The 25,434-nt window shown below is 33.4% G+C and overlaps 1 protein-coding gene and 1 long non-coding RNA gene across 2 annotated transcripts in view; both read left to right on the top strand.

The window, feature by feature from the left end:
* The window catches only part of LOC149934204 (uncharacterized), a 371,814-nt gene that overhangs the window by 288,827 nt on the left and 57,553 nt on the right, over positions 1 to 25,434 (top strand). The gene's annotated exons all lie outside the window — the stretch shown is intronic.
* Positions 7,333 to 14,639, top strand: LOC149934206 (uncharacterized). The gene is made up of 4 exons (XR_016482240.1): positions 7,333 to 7,443; positions 9,309 to 9,380; positions 11,356 to 11,405; positions 14,520 to 14,639. It is a non-coding gene; the product is annotated as an uncharacterized LOC149934206 (long non-coding RNA).

The following is a 25,434-nucleotide window of genomic DNA, read 5'->3' as shown; positions in this document are numbered from 1 at the left end:
AAAAGTGACATATTTACCAAAAGTGTGTCAATCGGACCTATTTCTTGATGAATGTTACGAGCGAAATACAAGTTGGGAGGGGAGAAGGGAAAGTATGCCTTGGGGAGGGAAGGAAGTTAACACCAACAATTAACGCCTCCTAGTGAGGAACGGAGGAACTAAGTAGCACTGGTCAAAGTTAGTGTAGTTTTTGATGTTTCGTCGTTCTGTGGAGATGCTATGGCCATCTACCTACGAAATAATACCATGCATAGACTAAAAAAATATCCAGAAAGGCGAAAATAAATAGTCTTTTATGTGGTCGATCTCGAGTCGAGCATTCATTAAACCTTTAGCACACTTTTGGTCCGAATCACCGCATTCAAGTAATGAAAACCTAGAACTAAAACGAAAACCAAGATGTTCCCTTGCGGAGCAACCAAAAGTAGTTCAATCGCCAGTTCGTTATAATTTGAAATTCCAACATGTTAAACGAAAGATAGAGGAGATTTAAATACCTAATTCTATATTTTTATTAAAGAATAGAGGGATGTTATGTTCGGTCCCTTTTCCCCCTACTCTGTGTGTGAATTAATCTATCCCTCTATATCAATCCCTGTTCCCAGAATGGAGCAGACGATCTTATGGATTTTTAGAATTGAGCGGGAAAACCCGTGACTGGGTGTCGAACGTTGTAATCATGTTTGTAAATATTAAATGTGTGGTTTTGATTTAATCAACCGTCTTTTGAATTAATTTGCATACACTACAGACACGCCCCTCTTAAATATGGTAAATATAAATTTATTTTGAGGCGGTCGGTTATATTTGACAATGCAAGTGGTCACTGGTCAGACTATTGCTTCCAATTGATATATTTTCTGGGGATAACAACACGACTTTTACATTGTATCGGAATCCGATAAACCCATTTTTAAATCATCATCAGATAACTGTTAGTTGGTTTACAGTAAACTACTCTGAATAAACAGATGGAAATAAAAATTAATACGCTATATTTAACCAAATTAAATAATCTGCTTCTTATCCGAAATTAAAGTTCAGAAACTAATTGTTTAAAAAAGTTTACGTGTGGTAATGCTTTTTAAATAAAGTCCCTTTAGTTTAAAATATAAAGGCTTTCACAAAAAGATTTTATTATTTATTAATAAAACATGGTTCTAAAATCTAAATCGGATAATGGTTCTCCTAATTTTTTACATAAATTCAGTTCAGTTAAAAAATTATGATAAGGGAACAGATTTTATATGATCAAATACATTTATTCTTTATTTTTGGAAGCATTAGCCGAGGGGTAAGACAGTCTCAGATAATATGTGTACACCGAGTTCGTGCATTTAGCACTGTTAAAGGTACAGTCGCCCACAAAAGTAACGTTCTTTTTCTCTTTCAAATTATCGGCGGCGCGCCGCAACCATTCTAAAGCATTTTTATTTTTATTTCTCTGATAATTTTTTATGAAGATTCTAACCTATTTTGTATAAAATGATGCGATTTCGAAAATAAAAATGTTATTTTCTCACCATCTATAAAGGCAGCGTTGCTAAAGACTAGTCCAGTCAAGTCTACAATCTCGATGTAAAATATACAGTCGTTTTTTTCACGCTTTTAATAGTCGATAATTTGTTTTGGTTAAGGCACTTTCTTAGACCTAAATTAACAAAAACCAACGCGCTTTGCTGTCATCTAACGGTTTATTTAGCAGATTAAATTTTATAACATATTTCGATGGCATTATCTGCCTTTCTATGATGGATTTGTCGGAAAAGGACATCGCAATTAACTAGTCTCATTTAAATGTTAACCACACGCTCTGATGAAAAACGCAGATATTCTACCGTTGGAATGTGCGCATCCGCGGAGAAGATGTTACTCAAGAAACGTGTAGTTAAATATTTTCTTGATTAATGACTCTGAAGAACGACATTAAATATCTTAAACTTCAGTTTCATAATGCGCAATGCGATAATTAATTTAAACCAATTTCTTTAATTGCTTTGAACGTTATGATACTTTTGCGCGATATCAAGCTATTTTCTATTTCGGCTTTAATTATATCACAAAATATGAAACTTTCTATTGAATTTTTGTGAAGCTTCTGAAGAAACCTTTTTACACAAAATCCCAAAAGGATTTTCGTGTCCTGCTTACAGGGCAAGTGAAGTCCGATGCCACAGTGGAAAATCACATTGCCTCGACTTCCTGTAAATTTATTTGGCCACCAGGGTCTCCTGGGAAGGGGGGAGCCTACTCTTTAACCCTTTCACTCAGAACGGTAAATTATACATCGAACGCTAGGAAATCACATTCTGGAACCGATAAAATTTAGTTTCGTAATGGGCGGTTCATAAATTTCGACTTTCTCGCGAGGGGTGGTTTCACAAATGTTTTTTTTTTTAAGAAAGATAACATGTTTGATGTCATCACTTTACAGCTTTTTCGTAAGGGGCGGTACAAAAATCTTGAAATTTGTGCGCTGAAAAGTGTTTTTGTTTAGAAGTGGCTGGCTTCAAATGAAGGGGTCATGCCCATGGGGTTATATTATCTTTAAGTTTTCTCGGTTGTTTGGTGTGGCACGTAGATATATACTTCCAAATTTTGTCATTTTCACCTATAGCTGTTAAGATTTTTGGCACTGCTTAGTTGTTTGATTTTGAGAACTGTAGGGTTTAGCTACAAATAGACCCAGTGGCGGACTGGCTATAGAGTGAACCTGCCCGATGGCAGGTGGGCCCCACGGACCGTTCATGAAGTGGGCCCCTCAAACATGATAGCGTTATAGTTGTTAAAGTTGGGGCTCTTTGCCTTCTGGCAGCCCAAAATATGAGACCCAGTCCGCCACTGAATAGACCCTTGAAGGTGATATTACCTTTAAAGGAATATTCTAATCCATTTAACTCACGTTGAACGTTAAATTCTTTACCAATAAAAAACAATCGATAGCATTTTTAAACTATTTGATGGTCGAAATTCGAAATATTATCTGTCTGGACGAAATTTGTTGATACCTTGATTAATCAGAAAACAAATCTAAACTCTAAAACACAAGTAAAACTATACTAGCCAGTCAAGAGAAAAAAAATGGTTTGATAACTTTGAATTTAAATCTGTTTTTTTTTTGTTTAATTTTATCTATCACCTAAACAATATTTTAAATTAAAAATACGTTATCAAAAAAATTATTATATTAAAAGGATGTATTTAAAGAGGCCGCTTACTAAAATCAAATATATTTGTTATTTCCCTTTCAAATTGGGTAACGTAGCTAGCATTTCAATGCCAAAATTAAGCGTGGCTGAAAGAGCGCAAGTTGTTGCGTTGCACGACGAGGGATACAGTGTCGCTAATCTAGCTGAACGGTTCAATTGTAGTTTGCCAACAATCCGAAGATGGATAGCCAACCGTGCTACAGATGGAAGACTCGTAGATTTACATCGATCCGGAGCACCATGCGCTACCAATCAAGAAATGGACGAAATGTTATTAATATTAACCATGAACGAGCCAACAACCACAGCAGCGCAGTTGAAAGCGGTGACAAGAGCAGAATATTCGTTACAAACAGTAAGGCGTCGATGGAGGGAGAATGAACTGCGCAGTTGCATAGCCGCGAAAAAAGAATTCTTGACCGCCGAATACCGTCAACTTCGTCTAGATTTCGCTCGGCAACATTTGGACTCGTCCGTTGACGATTGGAAACGGGTTCCTTTCACGGACGAATCTACATTCCAGTCTGAACCAAATTACCAGCACCGGGTAATTCGACCTATGGGAGCAAGATTTGACCCGCAGTATATCAATGCCGTGAAGAGAAGTGGGAGATTTTCAGTTTCAGTTTGGGGATATATGTCATTCAGAGGACTTGGAGAACTGGTGAGAATGAACGGCTTTTTAAATTCCGAAAAATATATTGGTGTCCTCCGTGATTATTATTTCCCGTCCTTGGAAAGAGACTTTCCAAACGGAAATTACTTTTTCCAACATGATAAATGCACCGTTCACTATGCGCAAGCTGTACGCAACGGGCTGCGAGAAAATCACATCGACGTTCGTGATATCGATTGGGTAGTCAAGGGTGGGGACTTAAGTCTTATAGAGAATGTATGGGCGCAAGTGAAAAAACAAGTGGAAAAACGTCGTCCTTACGAAGATTGCGATACACCTTGGGAAACGGTTGGGGCTGAGTGGAACGAATTGAAGCAAGATGGTGATTTCGTGAATTCGCTGTATGACTCTTTACCAAGGAGAATTCAACAAGTGTTTCGTAGCAATGGTAGTTGGTGTAAATATTAAATTTTCTGGTTCAATAAAATGAGTGTATATGAAGATTGTGAATTGCTAATTTTTCAATTATTTCAATAAAAACTGACCTTTTAAAATAAATTCCATAAATAAATATAGATTCAATTTTAAGCCTTTCTAATGGTTAAACAGTCCATGAAGATTTCAGTGGCGTAAGCATGGAGATGGTTTTCGTTCTGAAACCATCCGCTGGCCCAGGATTTAAATTCCAATTTTCTTTCCATCTCGCCGGAGTTAAAGCGTAATCTGTAAAATTCCCCTGGCCGAATTTCTGGCCAGGCCACCGCTATTTTTCAAAACCTTTTCATTGTTGCCACATATATATAAATATAAATATATATATATCTCCAAATAGGGCGAAAGTCCCTACGACGGACTATTCTACCATGAACCGACAGGCATAGGAACTCTAAATATAAGATTTAACCAAGAATGTATTTATTTATATTTAGTAAGAATGATTATGTTGCGACAATCGCCAGGCACGTTGAACGCCTTTCCCCCGTCTCGCGTGTGGGGAAAGACAAAACGTCACCGGCGTTTGATTTCCATCGCGTTAGGTGACGTAAATTTTAAGCAGCCAATGAAATACCGGGACTATTCGTTTTATTTTAAGCGGAGGAGCGTACTGGGGGGACCAACGGGTGGATTGAGAGAAAGGCTAAAAACCGTCTCGACATAGACATTCTCCCTAGGTATAAATAAATACATTCTTGATTTAACATAAAAAACAAACGAAACGGTCTTTTACTTATTGTTTAAAGAAGTCTTCAATTAGGGTCTATATTGCTTATGGCTTTTAACTCTCAATTCCTATTCTGAGCATGGTGTGAGTGTTAAACGGTATCCGTCCACACAGAAAACTTAAAGGGAATATAACCCCCAGGCCATTTTCTATGGAAGATCCCACCATTTAAAGCCAACCGCTACAAAAAACAACCACTTTTCAGCGCAACAATTTCAAGACATTAAAGGTTTTGTACCGCTCCTTGCGAAAAAGCTGTAAATTCATGATATCAAATATATTATCTTTCTTAAAACCAAATTTTGATCTTACACTTTTCCGACAAATCCCTAATGCGTTTGTAATATGTTATAAAATTTTATCTGCTAAATAAATCGTTAGATGACAGCAAAGCGCGTTTGTTTTTTTAATTTAGGTCTAAGAAAGTGCCTTAACCAAAACAAATTATCGACTATTAAAAGCGTGAAAAAAACGACTGTATATTTTACATCGAGATTGTAGACTTGACCGGACTAGTCTTTAGCAACGCTGCCTTTATAGATGGTGAGAAAATAACATTTTTATTTTCGAAATCACATCAGTTTTATACAAAATAACTTAAATTACTAAAATTAGATACGAAAATAGGTTAGAATCTTGATAAAAAATTATCAGAGAAATAAAAATAAAAATGCTTTAGAATGGTTGCGGCGTGCCGCCGATAATTTGAAAGAGAAAAAGAACGTTACTTTTGTGGGCGACTGTACCTTTAACAGTGCTAAATGCACGAACTCGGTGTACAGATTATCTCAGACTCTCTTACCCCTCGGCTAATGCTTCCAAAAATAAAGAATAAATGTATTTGATCATATAAAATCTGTTCCCTTATCATAATTTTTTAACTGAACTGAATTTATGTAAAAAATTAGGAGAACCATTATCCGATTTAGATTTTAGAACCATGTTTTATTAATAAATAATAAAATCTTTTTGAGAAAGCCTTTATATTTTAAACTAAAGGGACTTTATATAAAAGGCATTACCACACGTAAACTTTTTTAAACAATTAGTTTCTGAACTTTAATCTCGGATAAGAAGCAGATTATTTAATTTGGTTAAATATAGCGTATTAATTTTTATTTCCATCTGTTTATTCAGAGTAGTTTACTGTTAACCAACTAACAGTTATCTGATGATGATTTAAAAATGGGTTAATCGGATTCCGATAAAAGTCGTGTTGTTATCCCCAGAATATATATCAATTGGAAGCCATAGATAATTTGAAAGAAAAAAAGAACGTTACTTTTGTGGGCGACTGTACATATTTTCAAGAGTTCGCGAGTTCCATTTAGCACTGTCAAAGGTACGGCAGTGTACACCGAGTTCGCAGAGTGTCTTACCCCTCGGCATTAGCTTAAACACAAAGTGAAAGATAAGGTTTCTGCAAGGAGAGGGCCCTCAAACCTTTCGTGGGGAGTATAGCGACAAAGGGACTATGAACTAAAGTATTTCAGAAACCCCTCAAGGGGTTCAAATATTGGACACTTTCTCTTTTGGCTTTTGATATATTCGGCGCAAAGGCTATTCCCATAACTATGGGGGTCTTCCATAAAAGCCATTTCGTAGCGCGTGTTAGCAGACGACGTTTCAATTTAGAAAATACTCCCTTAAAATTTCTGTTCTAACGCTTGATTTCAAAAGGTGCTTGAAATAAGAAAAACGCTAGCTTTTGCCTATGCGATACAAAATCTGCATAGACGAAGTTCGGCGAAACGCACAAGATCGTCTTTTTTGAGTTTTTAAACGACTTCGGAAACTTGGCTTAACGTCGTGTGGTAAATTTTAACTGAATTTTTTTTAAGTTACTCTAAATTTGAATACTCTCATAGAACACTAAAAATTTTCTTTATAAAATTCTAAATTCATCGTATTTGCCAAATAATACGGAGAGTCCGTTCGTTTTGATAAAACATGGTTGGAGCCTAAGACGTTTTAAACCTGTTTTAAATTCGAAGAAAAAAACAGTTCGTATACTTTTATGGAGCATTCACCAGGTTAGTCTACTCGCATAAAGCCTAACGAAGAAACGGCGGCTTAAAAGCTGAAGGCTGCAAAAAAAAATTGATTCGTTCTTCGGAAACTGACAGGCATTACGCAATGTTCAGGAAACTGGTTTCCTATTCAATGACTCAATTGTTGAAAAAATTCCCTCTGAGTTGTTCATCGACGCCACATTAGTGAGATGTAAAGAAACTTTAATTTCAAATTCAACTCTTTGACTGAAACTATTTGGGTGTTTATTTCGTTATCCTTTTAATCTTATAAAATGAGCAGTTTATATTTTACAGTTTTGGCAATTTTAATTGTTTTCGTTGCTTGCGAAGTTTCATACGCCTTCGAAATCGAATGGAATCAAGGTAACGTTTTATAGTTTATTAAATAATTTCAGCGCATCTTTTTTGTGTTAAAATTATTGTAATTTTGAATTCTCAATGCAACCGAATAATATCAGATAATAATTGTTGATTGTTCAATAAATATTTTAAAATTTCTGATTTTATTCTAGATTTTAGTAAATTAACATTTTATTAAATCATAATTTTAATAAATTAACATTTTATTAAATCATGATTTTAATTAATTAACATTTTATTAAATCATGATTTTAATAAATTAACATTTTATTAAATCATGATTTTAATAAATTAACATTTTATTAAATCATGATTTTAATAAATTAACATTTTATTAAATCCTGATTTTAATAAATTAACATTTTATTAAATCATGATTTTACTAAATTAGCATTTTATTAAATCATGATTTTAATAAATTAACATTTTATTAAATCATGATTTTAATAAACATTTTATTAAATCATGATTTTATTAAATCATGATTTTAATAAACATTTTATTAAATCATGATTTTAATAAATTAACATTTTATTAAATCATGATTTTAATATATTAACATTTTATTAAATAATGATTTTATTAAATTAACATTTTATTAAATCATGATTTTAATAAATTAACATTTTATTAAATCATGATTTTAATAAATTAACATTTTATTAAATCATGATTTTAATAAATAATTTAACATTTTATTAAATCATGATTTTAATAAATTAACATTTTATTAACACATGATTTTAATAAATTAACATTTTATTTAATCATGATTTTAATAAATTAACAATTTATTAAATCATGATTTTAATAAACTAATATTTCATTAAATCACCAATTTCAGTAAATTAACATAGTATCAAATGATGATTTTAGTAAATTAACATAGTATCAAATGATAATTTTAGTAAATTAACATAGTATCAAATGATAATTTTAGTAAATTAACATAGTATCAAATGATAATTTTAGTAAATTAACATAGTATCAAATGATAATTTTAGTTAATTAACATAGTATCAAATGATAATTTTAGTTAATTGACATAGTATCAAATGTTAATTTTAGTAAATTAGCATAGTATCAAATTATAATTTTAGTTAATTAACATAGTATCAAATGATAATTTTAGTAAATTAACATAGTATCAAATGATAATTTTAGTAAATTAACATAGTATCAAATGATAATTTTAGTAAATTAACATATTATCAAATGATAATTTTAGTTAATTAACATAGTATCAAATGATAATTTTAGTAAATTAACATAGTATCAAATGATAATTTTAGTAAATTAACATAGTATCAAATGATAATTTTAGTAAATTAACATATTATCAAATGATAATTTTAGTAAATTAACATAGTATTAAATGATAATTTTAGTAAATTAACATAGTATTAAATGATAATTTTAGTAAATTAACAGAGATTTAAACGATAATTTTAGTAAATTATCATAGATTTAAACGATAATTTTAGTAAATTAACATAGAGTTTAAACGAGAGTATTAGTAAATTAATATGCATTTCAATGATATTTTAGTAGATAAATTGAATCATAAATTTTTTAAATTAAATATATAAATTTTTTGATAATTAAATATATAAATTTTTTGATAATTAAATAAATCATACATTTTGTAAATAATAATTTAAGTAAATTATTATTGTATTAAACGATCATTTTAGTAAGTTAATATTGCATTAAACTATCATTTTAGTCAATAAACATTGAATTAAATGACGATTTTACTAAATTAACATTATACTACATTACATTAATTTTTAATGTGTTTAATTATTTAAAGAACGATTTAATTAAAGAAATACTGAAAGTTTTTCACATAACTTCCACGTTTCTAGAAAGTGCAATGTTGTCAACTTTAGCTCGCAAAACCAGAGGAGCACCTAGACTACCCCCAACGTCTTACACAGGTAAATTACATTAAATTACACTTAAGGCAAGTGGCGGCTCGTCGTAAAGTAGCTCTTTTCTCAATAGATGTCGCAAGCGTCGAAATGGCGTTGATTGGATCATTTGTAAATTGTTCAATAACATAAATTCCAGCAAATTAAAACCATATTTTTACATGTAATATATACTTTAGGTTAAAGTCCACTAAATAGATAATAAGTTGTCTAACTATAATACTCTACAATGGCTGTCTGACAACATTATCATTTGACTATTTTAAATTTTAGTTTCTTTTGCCATTAATAGATGGCACCACGCTCTCCAGTAAAGTAGTGTTTATCGAAAAATCTGATAGATTCATGGCCATCGCTGATAACAGCGGCCTTTTCATAATACTGGTGGCAATGATAGAGCCTCCACTTGTTTTTAATACTTAACTTCCGACCGCTGATAATACTTTGTCGTATGTAAAGTGATTTTTTTCTGTGATTTTTATGTTTAAGATTTAATGATCGAATTATTTAATTACATATATTTCTTAAGAAACTTTAAATTTAAATAGAATATAACCTCGGGTATTTGGTGTGGAACACCAACGTTTGGATGTAGAAATGTTTGGCGCCACTGTACAGGGAAATTTGAAAAATTTAAGGGGTTTTCCATAAAGATTGCTTTGCAGGTTATATTTCCTTTAATAAAAAAATAATAAATAGGGTCGATGGAGGTAAGTGTGATCAGGGGGTAAGTGTGATCACCCCTTATTATTTCCCCAAATAATATTATAACATAATATTTGATGAATGGATATTGAAGTATACTTAATTGTACACATTTTGTTTATTTTTAATATTAATTTGAATTAAATTTAGTTTTTAAAAATTTTAGTTGAAAAAATGTTATACTCATCTACTCGTGTTTAGAGATTTTATGCCCAAAAGAAAAGTTCTGTAATTGTTTTTCTAACTGACAAACCGGTTTTACATTTTGGTATTTTGTAGTGTGCGTAACCTTTTACCTGCTAGGAAAATTTGGTGTTTTTGCTAATATTTTGAGGTTTTCAAAATTTAATCTGAAAAAGGTCTTTCAAAATTTGCGGTGCGGGGTAAGTGTGACCACACGAAGATATTATTTTACAGCTATGAAAAAAATATAGCTTTATTGGGACACCATTTTTAACCTCTGTATGCAAATTTATTGCGATTGGTCAAGGATTTTAAGTGATCACAATTACCCCACCCCCTATCACATTTTGGGGATAATTGTGATCAGTAACGGAGTTAAAGTAAATAATAAATATTTATATCACTATTTAATTGATATTATATTTGATTGCGTGGTTGTGTAGGATAAAGTGGCCGTATTAATTGTACCAATTCTTAAGAGGGTGCTATTTTTAGTTTAAAGGGAATATAACCTGCAAAGCAATCTTTACGAAAGACCCCTTCAATTTTTCAAATTTCCCTGTACAGTGGCGCCAAACATTTTTAAAGCGAAAGGCAAGAGCGGCCAGAGCTGCAAGCGTTGGTGTTCCACACCAAATACCTGAGGTTATATTCCCTTTAAGAGTATATTCAGGTTAACGCCAAAAAAAATATTTTGATCACACTTACCTCCATTGACCCTACATTTATTACTTACCCTTTTTTTTGTACTATTAATAGCTTAACTTCATAAAAGTACATTTTCTAGAATTATTATAAATCACTTACTAGAGATATATTCATAACTCTATACTGCTATAATAATCACTTGTAACACGTTTCTTCGCAGGCTCCGACTGATATTTCAAGCGAAGTACTTGCTTACTAAAACTATTGCATACGGAAAATGTTTAATAAATATGTAAATATCCCTAAATAGTTTATTTTATATGAAAACTTCTATTGTAACCGATATATAACAAACTTCCGCGTAAAAACAATATATTTCATTTAGGTCTAAGTAAATTCACAATTTTTCAAATTATTTTTTTAATTTACATTTAAATTCTTACAGCAATTCAAGAAAAATTGCGACGAGAGGCTGCCAGGAAAGCGTTTTTGAAGGTTTGGAAACCCGTTTTTAAAATCTTCCAATACTTTTTATTATATTATCGATCAAATATTAAGAAATGGTATGGATCGAATTGTTTAGTTTTAAGTTAATTTTTATCACGCAGATTTAATACTTACAATTGTTAGTGAAAGTTATTAGCGTTGATTCAAATTATATGGCACCATTGTTGCATATTGTAATAAGTGCTCAGTATGAGGAAGCCAATGAAAAAATGGTAACCTATTCTTTCTTTTAGACCGTGTCTACTGTCTGAAACATTGCGGTCACAAACAAAAAAAAATTTTGTATCCCTTCAGTGGCGTCGCTAGGCTGTTTTAGGTAGCGCTTGAGCCACCTGAAAATTTTCTGAAGCGCCTCCTAAAATACCCGAAATTGATTTCATTGTTTTAATGAAACCTATAATGTATTTATTTATACTCAGGTATAATGAATAATATGTCGAGACTATCGGCGGACACGTTGAGACCCTAAACCCGTCACGCTAAGGGGGGGGGGGGATGAAAAAAGGAGGCGGTCTTATATTTTGCGTCCTCGCAGCAGCGTTAATCGCGTCGCAAAACGTAATTTTTAAGAACCAATGAGATTGCAGTATTATTTGAATTTATTAAGGCGGAGGAGCATACCGGGGCCCCCAACGGGTGGAATTGGAGAAACGCTAAAAATAATATCGACATATTCATTCTCCCTGAGTATAAGTAAATACATTCTTGATGAAACTCATAAAAGGGTTTCTATTACAATTTCGGAAATTAAAGGGTTTCTATTACAATTTCGGAAATAAAATGGTTTATTTTCTTAAAACGTTTCATTTAGGTGGTTGGTTTCGAGAGAGTGAAGGGAGGAGGGGACAGAGAAGTTTTAACTTTTCCAACGTTATCTGAATTTGACCGAAGTTTTCTTGATAAAAATTATTTCTAAAGCTTAAGCGCCCCCAAAACGGAAATTCTAGCGACGCCACTGCCCTTAAAGGGAATATAACCTGCAAAGCAATCTTTACGGAAGACCCCTTAAATTTTTCAAATTTCCCTGTACAGTGGCGCCAAACATTTTTAAAGCGAAAGGCAAGAGCGGCCAGAGCTGCAAGCGTTGGTGTTCCACACCAAATACCTGAGGTTATATTCCCTTTAAGTCAATGGTGGTAACAATAAACGGATACCTTTAAAAGCCAAAACCCAAACACAGAAAGCACAAATTTAAATAAAAATTTCCAAATAATACGCCTATTTGGAATTTGAAATAAATTTTAACGAAAAGCCCAACAATTGAGTGAAAACGGTACTGTACATGTTTTGGCTATAAAATATGAAGGGAAAAATGCAATATCATTCCTATATTTGTTGTTAACGATTTTCATCTTTATACATGTACACATGGGCGCTTGCAGATGGGGGAGGATATCGGCAGATTTTGATTATTTTGGAACAATTACAAACCGTTTGAGTATATTTTCAGTTAAGTTTAGGTGGTTTCATATAGAGGGTGTTTCAAAACGTTATGGGAAGTATGCCAGGTTTTCCCCTATTTTTGTACGATGAGTTAAAAGAGCGCCAGAAAGCTTCAAAGTGTGGCCTACTAGCCCTTGGAAGTAGGCTGCAACAAGCGCAAAACAAGCAGCAGGGAAATACCAACAACTAGGTTTGGGCTCGTGTGATAGGTAAACAAGTCGGCCCAGTCGGAATATTAGTTTTACATCGACGCAAAGTATCAAAGGTTAAATAGTTAAGCTACCTTCGATGTCTTACGACGTGCAATAATAATCCAATATAATTAATTTACAACGTCGAAAAATATTCCTATTATAACATATCGAAATAAATTGTCTAATTCAAACTTCCCACCAAACTAACTGCAATATTAGAAAATAGATAATTATAACTAATTTACAAAGTCGAGAAATATTCCAATTATAATATCCTATTCTAGCATATAGAAAGAAATTGTCTAATTCAAACTTCCCGCCAATTATAATCCTATTCTAGCATATCGAAAGAAATTGTCTAATTCAAACTTCCCGCCAATTATAATCCTATTCTAGCATATCGAAAGAAATTGTCTAATTCAATCTACCCGCCAAACTAACTGCAATAATTTAAACTTCCCGCCAAACTAACTGCTCGATGTGTAGCTCCATCTACCATGTCGTCGCTTTCCACGACGCCGACAAACAACACTTAACGACATTCCGTCCATAGCAATAGTGTCACTTCGAATATATATGCGATGTAAAACTGAAAAGGACTTTGTAAACAAATCGAGGTAACCACAGTAAGAAAGTAAACTTAAACTCTATTTAAAGTCCCTGCTGCTTGGTGGCGCTTATTGCAGCCTACTTCCAGGGGCTAGTAGGCCACACTTTGAAGCTCTCTGGCGCTCTTTTAACTCATCTTAGGAAAATATATATGTTTGAAAATGATGGCTTTATTATTAAGGGTATCTGTTCTCAAATGGTTTGGGCTTCTGCATAACCCACCGAAATTTTTAAAATCTGATAGAAATATTTCAAATTAGCAAGGTGGGCCCTCTAAAAAAGTTAGATAAATAATAATAATCAGCTAGGCTAATAACCAAGGCACCACCTTAGGCCCAAGTCATCAAGCGACTTTTAAAGCCATTAATTCAGGTGGCCGGGTTACAATTCGTAGAAGGGTGGTGGCAAGACCTTCACGCCACGTGAGCCAACCACTCCCTACAATAACTATAACCGTTAACCGCAACAAGTTTATATGGAAGGTGAAACCGAAGAGCTCGGGGGGAAAACCCTTTTAACCAGTAGGGAGAGAACTTGCAAACTCTACGCCGAAGGAGTGGTTCCGAGTTTTTACCCGGTGCCACAATCTGGGATCGAACCCGCCTGTTCTTGCTGCGAGGAGAAAGTGCTGACCACCCGCCACTCTTAAGACTGTGGCTGATTTTTATATTTCGATATTGCCCTTAATATGTAATTTTCTCGACAATTTTAAACCTTTTACCCCATAGTTGAAATTTTTATATAAAATCTGACTAATCAGTCATATAAAAATTTTGCCAGGATTTCATTTTTTAATCTTTTAAAAAACATCTTTTATAATAAGAGTTTACTGATTAATAATTTTCTTTTCTCACAGCGCTTTCGTGGAAAATAATGACTTTTCAAACCACGTGTAAACATTTTTAAGGAAATTCGTCATTGGAAATTGTAATTTTTTTCTTTCTATTTTCGGTGTAAAATATGAATAATTATATTGTTGGTACTGTATTGTGTACTTAATTTATTTATTTATTTATTAAACTCAAGAGCTTAGACAAATGCGACTAAACATAGGAGCAATATAACTGTTGTTTCCAGCTTAGTTTAAATCCAGTGTAAAAGAAGACTGTAAAATGAGCGTTTGAGGATAACATAAATCTTAAGAATGAAGATCAAAACGAATCTTGAATTCGGTTTAAAAATACAACCTTAGTAACCTAGATGAAATACAAATACACAATGTAGAATAACATTGTTTTTAACGTAAAATAGTCTTAAAATAAGATTGGCATTAAAGCGTTTAAAAAAATTAATTTAACAATCTAATAAGACTTAATTAGCTTTAAACTACGACTATTTTTCTGCTATATTCCCGTTTAGATCAAGTGTAAAATAAGACTTGTATAAGACTGTAAAATGGGTCTTGAAATAGATTTGCAAATACAGTCTTAATAACACCAATGAAATAAAGAAAAACGTTTAAAATATCCTAATTTAAACCTTAAAATATATTTTAAATTACATTGGATGTACATTGTTTATAAGACTAACTTTGACGGTCAGTTAATGAATTGAACTAATCAAAAATATTCTCTAAGCACTTGGAGCTAAATTTGTGAGTTACACAACTGTTCTTCATTTTGTGCCTTAAGATTTTCGATAAGGGGGTGTCCAAATTCTCTTTGGGCTTACCTTTGACTCTACTAAATGTTCACCTCCTTCTCGACCCCCTGAGACTTTACATAGTGCGAACCCCCCCCTGGATGGTTGTGATATGTTACATAACAATAAGTAAGTTCCAAAAATACAAATCTTAAATAATTGGTTTTGAAAAATAGGTTTTATAATTAAACTTTATCAAACAACTCTACAGGGTGTTACGGATAAGAGTACCGAAACTGTCTATACGCATTCGATGGGTCTCTTTGAGTAAAAAATGTCTAATAAACCTGGGTCCTAAAGTGCTTCGTTTCAGAGATATGGGCACCCAAAAAACCGGACACAGCCTTAAATCTGGCAAACAATATTCTTCCTTGAACCAAATTGTTTTCATTAAACTATCAATTGTTTTTGATCCGTGAGGCTAGAAACTTTAATGACAAGTGGCAAAAGTTCATTAATGTCCTTTTAGAAGTAAAATGAGTTTGAAGACAAAGCCATTTTAATTATGTTGAAGTAACTTTGTGTTAAATATATAACCTAATAATAAAATGTAAGATCTCAGCCACGCACGAACAATAGTGTTCATGTGGACTTGAGATGATGCAATATGTAAAAAAAAAAACTAAATTCTTGTAACCAAAGTGTGCATCAATAAATTAAATATTATTATTATTATTATTATTATATTATTATTAATTTTATTGACACGGTTCCAAATAAAATCAAAATTAAAGATACAAATGTCATAAGATTTCTAAAAGAATGCTTTTAAGTTCGTCTAATTCGTTCTGTGGTTAATATGGCACGTCCAAGAACGCTTTTTGGGTTAGAAGTTCAAAGATTCAATCGTTCGTCCATTTGGTAAAACCAGTCGAAATATTATTTGTATCTCTCTCCAGGTTACATGCTAATCATACAAAAACCATGTTTAAACTTTGTATTTTGAACTTTTTTTTCAATGTGTCCCGGAGGTTGTATCAAGAACACTACCCACTAAGAAGGGTACCGAATAGGCGAACTTTGGAAACTGTAGACCGGCGCCTACGAGAGAGCGGGCAACTTCAACCGTGTCGGGAGAGAGTGCAGAGCATTCCACTTGACGTGGAAGAACGGGTAACTACCTCGGTTGATAACTACTTTTTAGTTATGATTTTTTAATATATATCTGTTAAAATGTTAGGTACTTACAATTTTCGATGATGATCCGGGAACAAGTACCGGCCAAGTTGGAAGACAGTTAGGTGTCAACCATGTTATGGTCTGGAGAATTCTACGTGGTCATCGTTTTCACCCTTTCCATCTTCAAAAAGTCCAAGACTTGAACGACGCCGACTATCCTAGACGTACCAACTTCTGTCAGTGGTTTGGGGACAGAGTACCGAATGACCCACACCTCGCAAGTATTATCCTAACAGCCGATGAGGCCAATTTTTCCCGGAACGGCATAGTCAATTTGCACAATAATCATCAATTGAGCCAAAATAACCCACATGGAACTATAGTCGAAACTCCCCAAGAGCGCTTTAACCTCAACGTTTGGTGTGGCATTGTCCGAGACTATCTAGTTGGACCATATTTTCTTCCGCCTAGGAGAGTCATACGTACGATTTATTCAGGAATCGTTACCAGAGCTATTGGCAACTAGAGTGCGAATGTGGTTATTGCACGATGGAGCGGCACCACATTTCAGCCGCGCAGTGCGAGGTCACCTTGATGCAACATTTCCTTTAAGGTGGATAGGACGAGGAGGAGCTATTTCGTGGCCGCCTCGATCTCCCGATTTAAACCCTTGCGATTTTTTTCTTTGGGGATATCTGAAGGACCTTGTTTATAAAACAGATGTCCGTGACATTAATGACCTTCGTCAACGCATTATTGATGGATGTGAGGCTATTCGGAACAAGCCTGAAATCTTCGCCAATCATTTGTACGGCGTTGTCATTTTTGTATAGCAGCCCAAGGTTGGCATTTTGAGCAGTTATTGTGATGTTTTACAATTTATTAAAGACAATAATTATTTGTAACGGGTTTTTGCGTTTCACTTCCGAATAAGGTTTAAATGGCGTTATCATTAATCTAAACGAATTACAGATTATTTACACTTTTAGGTTTTCAGTTTATTCTACATAAACACCAATACCCCCCCCCCCCCCATACCACCTACAACACGTACAAGCTTCAACAAGGCTGACTATCCTCGTAAAATTGACGTTTGTCAGTGCCCCAGCAAACCCAACAAAATCCCTCCGGCGTCCTATGGACAGTACGCCGGTATATTGCATTTGTCCGTATGATGTCCCGAAAACCGGATGGATATAGAGATATTGACGTAACTCTGAGGTTAAAAGACGAGCAAATGTCTGATCAAATTAGAAATGATTTATTTGCCAAGTGGACTTTAAATCGCGTAACTTATTTCTTTCTTAGAAATACATTAATTTCAAGAAAATGTTTCTTAAATGTTCGTTCATATACACAATTTGGTATACAACCCACTTCTATTTTTATTTTATACTTAATTATTTTAAAACAAAATAACGGTATTGTTTCCTTCTGTTTTTTTCGCCAAATAAGAAGATCAATGGTTTGCTAAGTTCCTTGTATGGCTCTAAGTCCATTGAAATATTTATTCAAAATGAGGACTTAATTTGAAGGAAAGAATAGTGCTTTCAGGCTGTAAACACACACATTCATAGATCTAAAGCTACAATCTAAAAAAAATATTTAAATTAAATTACAGTTTAAATATAGGCCAGAATTGCTATTATTTATGCATTTTAAATTGAGATAATTATTTTGCAGCTAAAATGGAGACTAAAATTAATATTATATTGGCAGCTAATAGTAAGTGTCAAATAGCCCAAGCAATATACGCTTCAATTTAATCTTAAACAAGCCTTCTTTATCATCGTAAACAAGACTTAATTTAGCGGAGAAATACCAGACTGAAAGTTAACTGAAATTAACCGCATCGCAGTGCTGAAATAAATGTTAAAGAAGGATGTATTTGGGACTGTGGCAGTTCCCAAAAAAATTATAAGTTTTTTTAAACTATTTAAAACTTAAACAAACCAAAATATAGCAACCTTAAATTAGTCTCGATTTACCATCCAAATAAGAATGATTTAAGTCTGAAACAATTATGTCTTTGGGACTGTGGCAAGGTAAAATGAGTCTGTTTTTAGGTTAAAAAAAATACAGCGTCGATTTGGTATACTGGTAAAAACGTTTCTTTCAATTTGGTTTTAGAAAAAATCCTTTAATTCAATTTCTTATGTTATACAGTAAAATAAATTACACTCGATCGTTGTTCTCGTGAACTAGAAATATTTTTCAGTGAAGGTAATTGATTGATTCATTATCCCGAGGTTCTCATTCTATTTTGAGGTTTGCAAAATGCAGAAAATATCAATCTGATGTTCCGTATTCATTATAACATCGAAGTAGAAGACGCGATCCTACCTTAATTATACAGGGTCTTTTAATTTGATCGCCCCAGTCGTTTGACTCAAAAACTATATTAGCTAGAAATGTGAAATTTTCGCGATGTAAACTACCGGGGAAGGTCGTTCTTATTAGTAAATCTCAGCAAAATCGTGACTTTTTCATGGTTTTGGAATTTTGGTTTAACGCTTGGTGGTAGACTAAAACTGTCCACGAACAAGTTGTAGGGCATACTACAAACCCATAAATGAATATGGTTTGATCGGAATAGGTCAATTTGTCACTGAGATATTAGGTCATGAAAAATAAACGAGTTGGTAGTAGGTGGCTGTAGACTTTTCGTAACTTATTTAAAATTAAACCTATCTAATTTGTAATGTTTGTAAGACTGCTAAAACTGATCGTTTTTTAAACAAATTTGTTTTATTGTTTATTAATTTTTAGAGAAAAAAACAAATTCTGAATGTGTTACCGATCTTGAAATTATTATCTCAAAGTTCTTCAGAAATTACGTATGTCACTTTATACCCGTGAACAGCGCTCCAAGATGGTGAGGGTCATCAAAACGCCCCTCTAGTAAGTCAGTTATTTCAAATGCTCTATCCTGACAGTCGACCACACTTTTCTTCGTGCTGTTCGTGACTTTGATATGATGGCAGCGTGAATTTCAAAACATGCTGTATCGCTATAACGAGTTTAACATCAGGTCATGAACTTAATGAACCTCATTACGTACAAGACTGGTACATTTGTAAATTTTCTAACACTTTCAAAAATCGTTTTTTCCTCTTAACATTAATAATCAATAAAAACTTAATTCTAAAAACATTCATTTTTAGTAGTCATACAAACATAACAATTTAGATAGGTTTCTTTTTAAGTTAGTTGTGAAAAGGCGTAGGCCATCTACTACCAAATTACCAATGAACAACCACCTTCTATGATAGTGTACATCCTGACAATTTAACATTTCTAGGTAATACATGCAGTTTCTAAGCAAAGTGCCTGGGTTGGTAAAATTTAAACACCCTGTATATGGATTTTCACAAAACGACACAGCTTTCATCAGTTTCTAAACAATTAATAAAGCACATTAAGTTTGATGAATTTTATTTTTAAAGCTGACAAACTTATTGTTAAAATACATTCAGGGTGCCATTTATCCATTAATCCATTGCCATTTATAGTGAAACACTTCACCAATTATTGCCTGGCGGTCGCTATTCAGCAGACAAATTTTACGCTCGGGCTTCCGTTGAATTCCAACGTTCAGATATTAATTAACATTACCTCGATGCTTTTTGTCTATCGGGGAGAAGGTAATGTTTGGAAAAATTCCAATACATGAATTCGACATTGAACGCGTATACCTTAAGTGTTTAATTTCCTATGTCACTCTCTCTTACTTTTACAATTTACGATTTTCTAGAGCGCGTACTAGAATCCCAATACAAATTTAGGATTTACTAGAGCGCGTGCGAGAGTCGCTAGATGAATTTGGGGTTTTCAAGAGCGCTTGCTAGAGTGGCACGAGAAATATAATATTTCCGCGCTCGTAGTAAATCTATGGTAATAAAGATATATTTTGTGACAAAAGAATAACATCTACTTTTTATTTTTTTCTATGTCTTGAATACCTATTTACATTTCTACATAGATACCAATTAAGAAAAATATTTGCAACGAAAATAAATCACAAATAAAATGAGCTCTGGAAATCAAAACTTTCACCCGCGACATTACTTAACTTAACAACTGGATACAACATAGAAACGTCGACCCAAGCGAATGCTATATGACCTTTCCATATAATTTCCGGTCTAGGGAAAATTTCCGCTACAATAACAAACGAAATTAATAAGAACGCGAGACTTTAGAAGCCTAAGATCGATTCTGATGAAGGTTTTAGTTAGTGGAGCCTGTTTTTATAGCCCAATTTGAGTGACAAGTATAATAACTAAAAATAAACCCAAAAAGATCTCAAGTTTTTCCAATAAAGGAACAATATATTTCTTAGAACTTCTCTTGTCGATTATAATGACATGTTGTGTAGCGTTTAGGGCTCAAATAAACGGCTTTTAACGGCACGGTTAGCGCAAGGGCGACGCTCGGGTCATTTCGAAATCGAACAGAAACTATTAAACTAATACGGGCCGGAGGTTCAAAGCTTTTGGGTCAAATAATGGTAAACTAAGCCGCGCCATACATCAAGTTTGACAGAGCTGACTCAATGGCTAAAATATTTGCTCACGAACAACACGAAATGGAAGAGTGGAGGCATTTATACACTATTCAGAATTACAGGTAAATTTATCCACCTTTATAACTAATCTGTGACCCAACCTTAATTGGATAACGTATATATATATTTGAAAACGATTTGAATGAAAATTCCGTTAATCTCACTCTTTCTAACGGGAAATAGCATTCTACAAATTGAAATTTGCTATGAAAAGTGTCGAATATCTCTCTTTTTTGTTCATTTTCAAAACCCTTTTTGAAGAAAGAAGTGCAAGGCAAATTTCGTCATTTAGCGAATCTCTTAAATTTTTGCAGGTGAAAATTATTATTTAGTGTATATTCTTATGCAGTGTACTTTTAACATTTTACTTGTTTAGGAAAATAACTAAATACGCCCGTTAAGTTTGGCGCCCTATCGCGGTGTACAGTTCGGTGAAACATTCGTGCCCAATAAAATCTGCTTCGAACCTGCCCAGCCCAACGGATAATTATCTCGTATGAGCTTTATTTGAACTTATATTGATATTAATCTTGCCCATTGACATTTTCATCTAGCACCAATAGTTTGTACAGCAGTAAGTTGTCCATAGGTAGACAACCCTTCAGTTAGTTTATTTGATTACGTGCCATATTTTATCTGTGTTAATTTTAAGCAAGTTCCTTTATAATGAATAAAATAATATAACTTGTTAACAGAATACTCGGAAATTAAAAATAATATATTAATCTATGTGTATTCATGGTAAGTTTAGGGAGTCGTTTGCTCGCGTGGCCTGAAGGGCTTGCCAACATCCTTCAACTAACATGGCCAACTGAAACACAAGTTGCGGAATCCTTCACCCTTACGAAAATGGTAGATTCCATGTAATTCCTAAACTATTTCCAGGATTGGACAGATCCAAATTTGATCTAAAATTAAATCCCAAATGTATTATATTTGAACCAGTTACAATGTATAAAATTCAACTCTGATCAGAGTTGGATTCATTTTGAATTTGTCTTGATTCCAGTTGGATCTAATTTGGGAAAATGGATCAATTTCTATACGTAAGGGTAGGCCCTGCTTTCTAGATTAGCTGTTGTTTTCTACACGTACGAGAAGTAAATTAAGCGTTTGTACATTTGACAAGACGATATATTTCGTATTTAATAGAGGCTTGAAAAGTGCTTGTAAGTCTCGACGTCGAACACTGCAAAGGGTCAGAAGCGGCGCAACCACAACGGCTCCTAACACAAGGTCTAAATTAGGACGCAGACTTCAGTCGTACCTACCCAAATGTGGCAAAGGGTTGGTCATCGCTGTGTGCGCCGGATCATGCCTCTACTTTTTAGTTAATTTTTTCCTGCTCTACTGGGAATACCAAACTGTCGTCAACGTCCACATTGAGTTTCCGGACAAACCGGACCTTCCGGGAATCACCGTCTGCGTCGAAAATCTGTTGAGTACTTGTTAATATAATTTGCATATGTTCTTAAATTCGTAAAATTCGTCACCCAGCGTAGACATAATGTTGTACTATAAGGAGTTCATCGAGATAAAATACGATAAATGCTTCAACACCACTTTCAAAATTAGCGATTTAAATTCTTAAACACAATTGCTAGTTTGCAATGATCATTAACCTTTGGCATATCGTTGATAGTCCTTTATTAAATGATTGTTTTACAAAAATACAAATAGGTTAGTATCTACATAAACAGGAATCCATACCTCTACTTGGAATGCTTATCCTGCCGTATCGCGTACGGTAAGATCACTCTGACAGCTTTGGCCCCGCCTAAGACTGAAAAAATCCCCTTTGCGCGCGCTCCCATCTCACGTTGCTGTTTGTCAAGTTAACATTGTGAGGTCAAAAAAACCGTCAGCCACATCTAGACGAAATTCTACCATGATAAACATTCCAAGTAGATTTATGGATTCCTGACAAAGAAAATAAACTGCTCCGAACCCTAGATTCAAATTTAGAGAGCTTTGCGATTGACGGAATGCGATTTTCTACTTCCGGTAGATGGTCACTATGCAATTAACCTTTTCGGAGTTCCGACAGGAAGTAGGTAAACGCTATTCGAATCTATGGTGTGACGTCTATATTAACTTTTTAGCAACAAGAATATAAAATTATTTTAAAATGTAAAACAAGATAATCAACAATGAATTTACGGAACGGGCTCAAATCTAGAATTTTGTAGTGACTAATTAATTTTTTTGAGTTTTAAGTTTCCCAAACTATTGTTTATTAATAAGCATTAGGCTTTTATAGAAAGACTAAAAGAAATAGGTTTTTAAGAAATATTTGATGGTGCTCAAAGATCTCAAAGTTTTTCGGTGTAATGAAATGCACCAAATTCCTTTTTAAAATCATGTAAATTTTTCCCAAACGTTTGAAGGAGTACCATACTTCACAGCGTGACTGTAGAAGAATCCACAATGAATCTGGTCTCGAGAGGATAATTAAACAAATATTATAATTATATTTTATAATCTAGGAAAAAGCCGTTAGAATGTGAAAAGTCGACGCGGGATAAAAAATATGATAAACTCTGCAGTGAGATAAAACATGTTAGTCTTCCCAATTATAAATACAATACTTTCCTTACTTAATCCGCGAATTAAAATTTCAGCTGAGTCATAATACGAAGAGCGAGGCTTTCGATGAATTTCTTGCTAGGAGAGAAATTGGTGATATTTTCAAAATGTCACCCACCAAGAACGAGTTATTTTTCAAATGCGCATTGGCTTCTGAAGTGGATGAACGGGAAACTGATATTTGCAAGTAAGAATACTCGAGTACATAGCGTTGAAAAGCCGTATAGAACCACTAATGGTCTTAGGAGTCATTCCCTGACAAATCAAACAATTTTTATTTGCCTTACAACAAACATTATTGTTGTGTTTAGGATATTTGTAAATTAACTTATATAATTTTTTTTGATATTGGTATTATGATAAATTTCAGAGATAATTTTTTATACTGTACCATAAAGGTTAACAATTTCGTGTAAAATGTAATGAATACCAATCCACTTTAAAAAGTGATTTTCCACATTAAAATAGGTTTATTATTTCAAAGATATTAGTTAGTGCCGGATTTGCCATTGTACTAACAAGGAAGTGTTCTTAATTACATGGCCTAAGTCTCCACTTAGTATAAAGTCGGGGTCTCGTAAGGCCTTGGACTCAAACCTCCGACCCTATAATTTGTGGCCTCCAAAGGTCTCCTAGCACAGGGCCTCCAGTTGGTTAAAACCGGTACTGATATTAACATCCAACTTTTAGGGTACTAGAGACTCGCGTTCGTTGCAGCTGTTTTAAATGATTTCATTCAGAATTAAAAACTGCTAATTTAGTCTTTAACAAATAACATGGCAATGTTCTAAGAGGTTAATTAAAAACGAGGAATATCGATTTCGGAATGATAAATGATGATGAAATGAAATATCCTAAACACAGCAATATCGGTTGTTAAAAGGCGATTTGTTTCCTACCGTTCCAAGACCCTAATGCGGGTAATATGCAACATTATCATTCTACGGCACGTTCATTTTCCCTTCCACTTCCTGCCACATCTTCTTTTATAATCTGTGAATGTTCGTTTAACTTCCTTGCACAAGCTTCTTGTACGCTCACCGTGTTAAATATTTTAGTTACTATACACGGTCTCAAATCTTTAATATTTAATCAATTAAAGTAATTTTTTCTTAATTGATTTAATGTTACAAGAATCAATGATTTTGTGTCCTCCAATTGGTCCCCAATGATTGTTAGTATTAAAAGATTAATGTTTCTTTACTTTTCATTAAACATTTTGAGCAGGGATTACTGTCTAGTAAACACTTTTTAAAAATTTGCAAACAAAATGAATTACTAATTATTGAAATGTTAAATTGAGAGCTTAATTAATGCCTAATAATTACAGTAAATCAATGTGGCTGCTCTACAGAGGGATGAATTGTTACGCAATGTGGAACAAATGGTACAGTAAACCGAACTACAAAACCTTAAACGCAAATCACTCAGGTAGAGTAACAATCTTTCTTAAGCGACTTCAAAAATGACGTTCATTTTTAAACAATTTCCTACCATTTTTTAAAGTCTTAAAACAAGCTAATTGACATCTTTGGATTTGGTTCAAATGATATTAAATTTTTTGTTTCAAAATAAGTATATTCATGATATTGACATTTATAAATTTATATTGAGATATCTCCGACTCTTCTCATTGATTCATCTTAGATATTTGGGATATTTTGAAAAGAACGCGTTGGAATAATGATTTTAAAATTCTTGAATCAATATAAAATAATACTCTGAAACCCAAAAAAGAACATAAATCAAGAAACGTTTAGGACGTTTCATAGTCAATGATTAGACCATGGCGGCATTTTCGAGTGGGCTTAAATATATTGAAATTATCTTACTACCGTTATAATTAAATAATTAAAAC

Source organism: Leiobunum rupestre, chromosome 7 (genome assembly GCF_980474605.1).
Source record: "Leiobunum rupestre chromosome 7, qqLeiRupe1.1.hap1, whole genome shotgun sequence".
Classification (NCBI taxonomy): domain Eukaryota; kingdom Metazoa; phylum Arthropoda; class Arachnida; order Opiliones; family Sclerosomatidae; genus Leiobunum; species Leiobunum rupestre.
The sequence above is the reverse complement of the archived record's forward strand: the minus strand, read 5'-3'. Positions and strand labels throughout refer to the sequence as shown.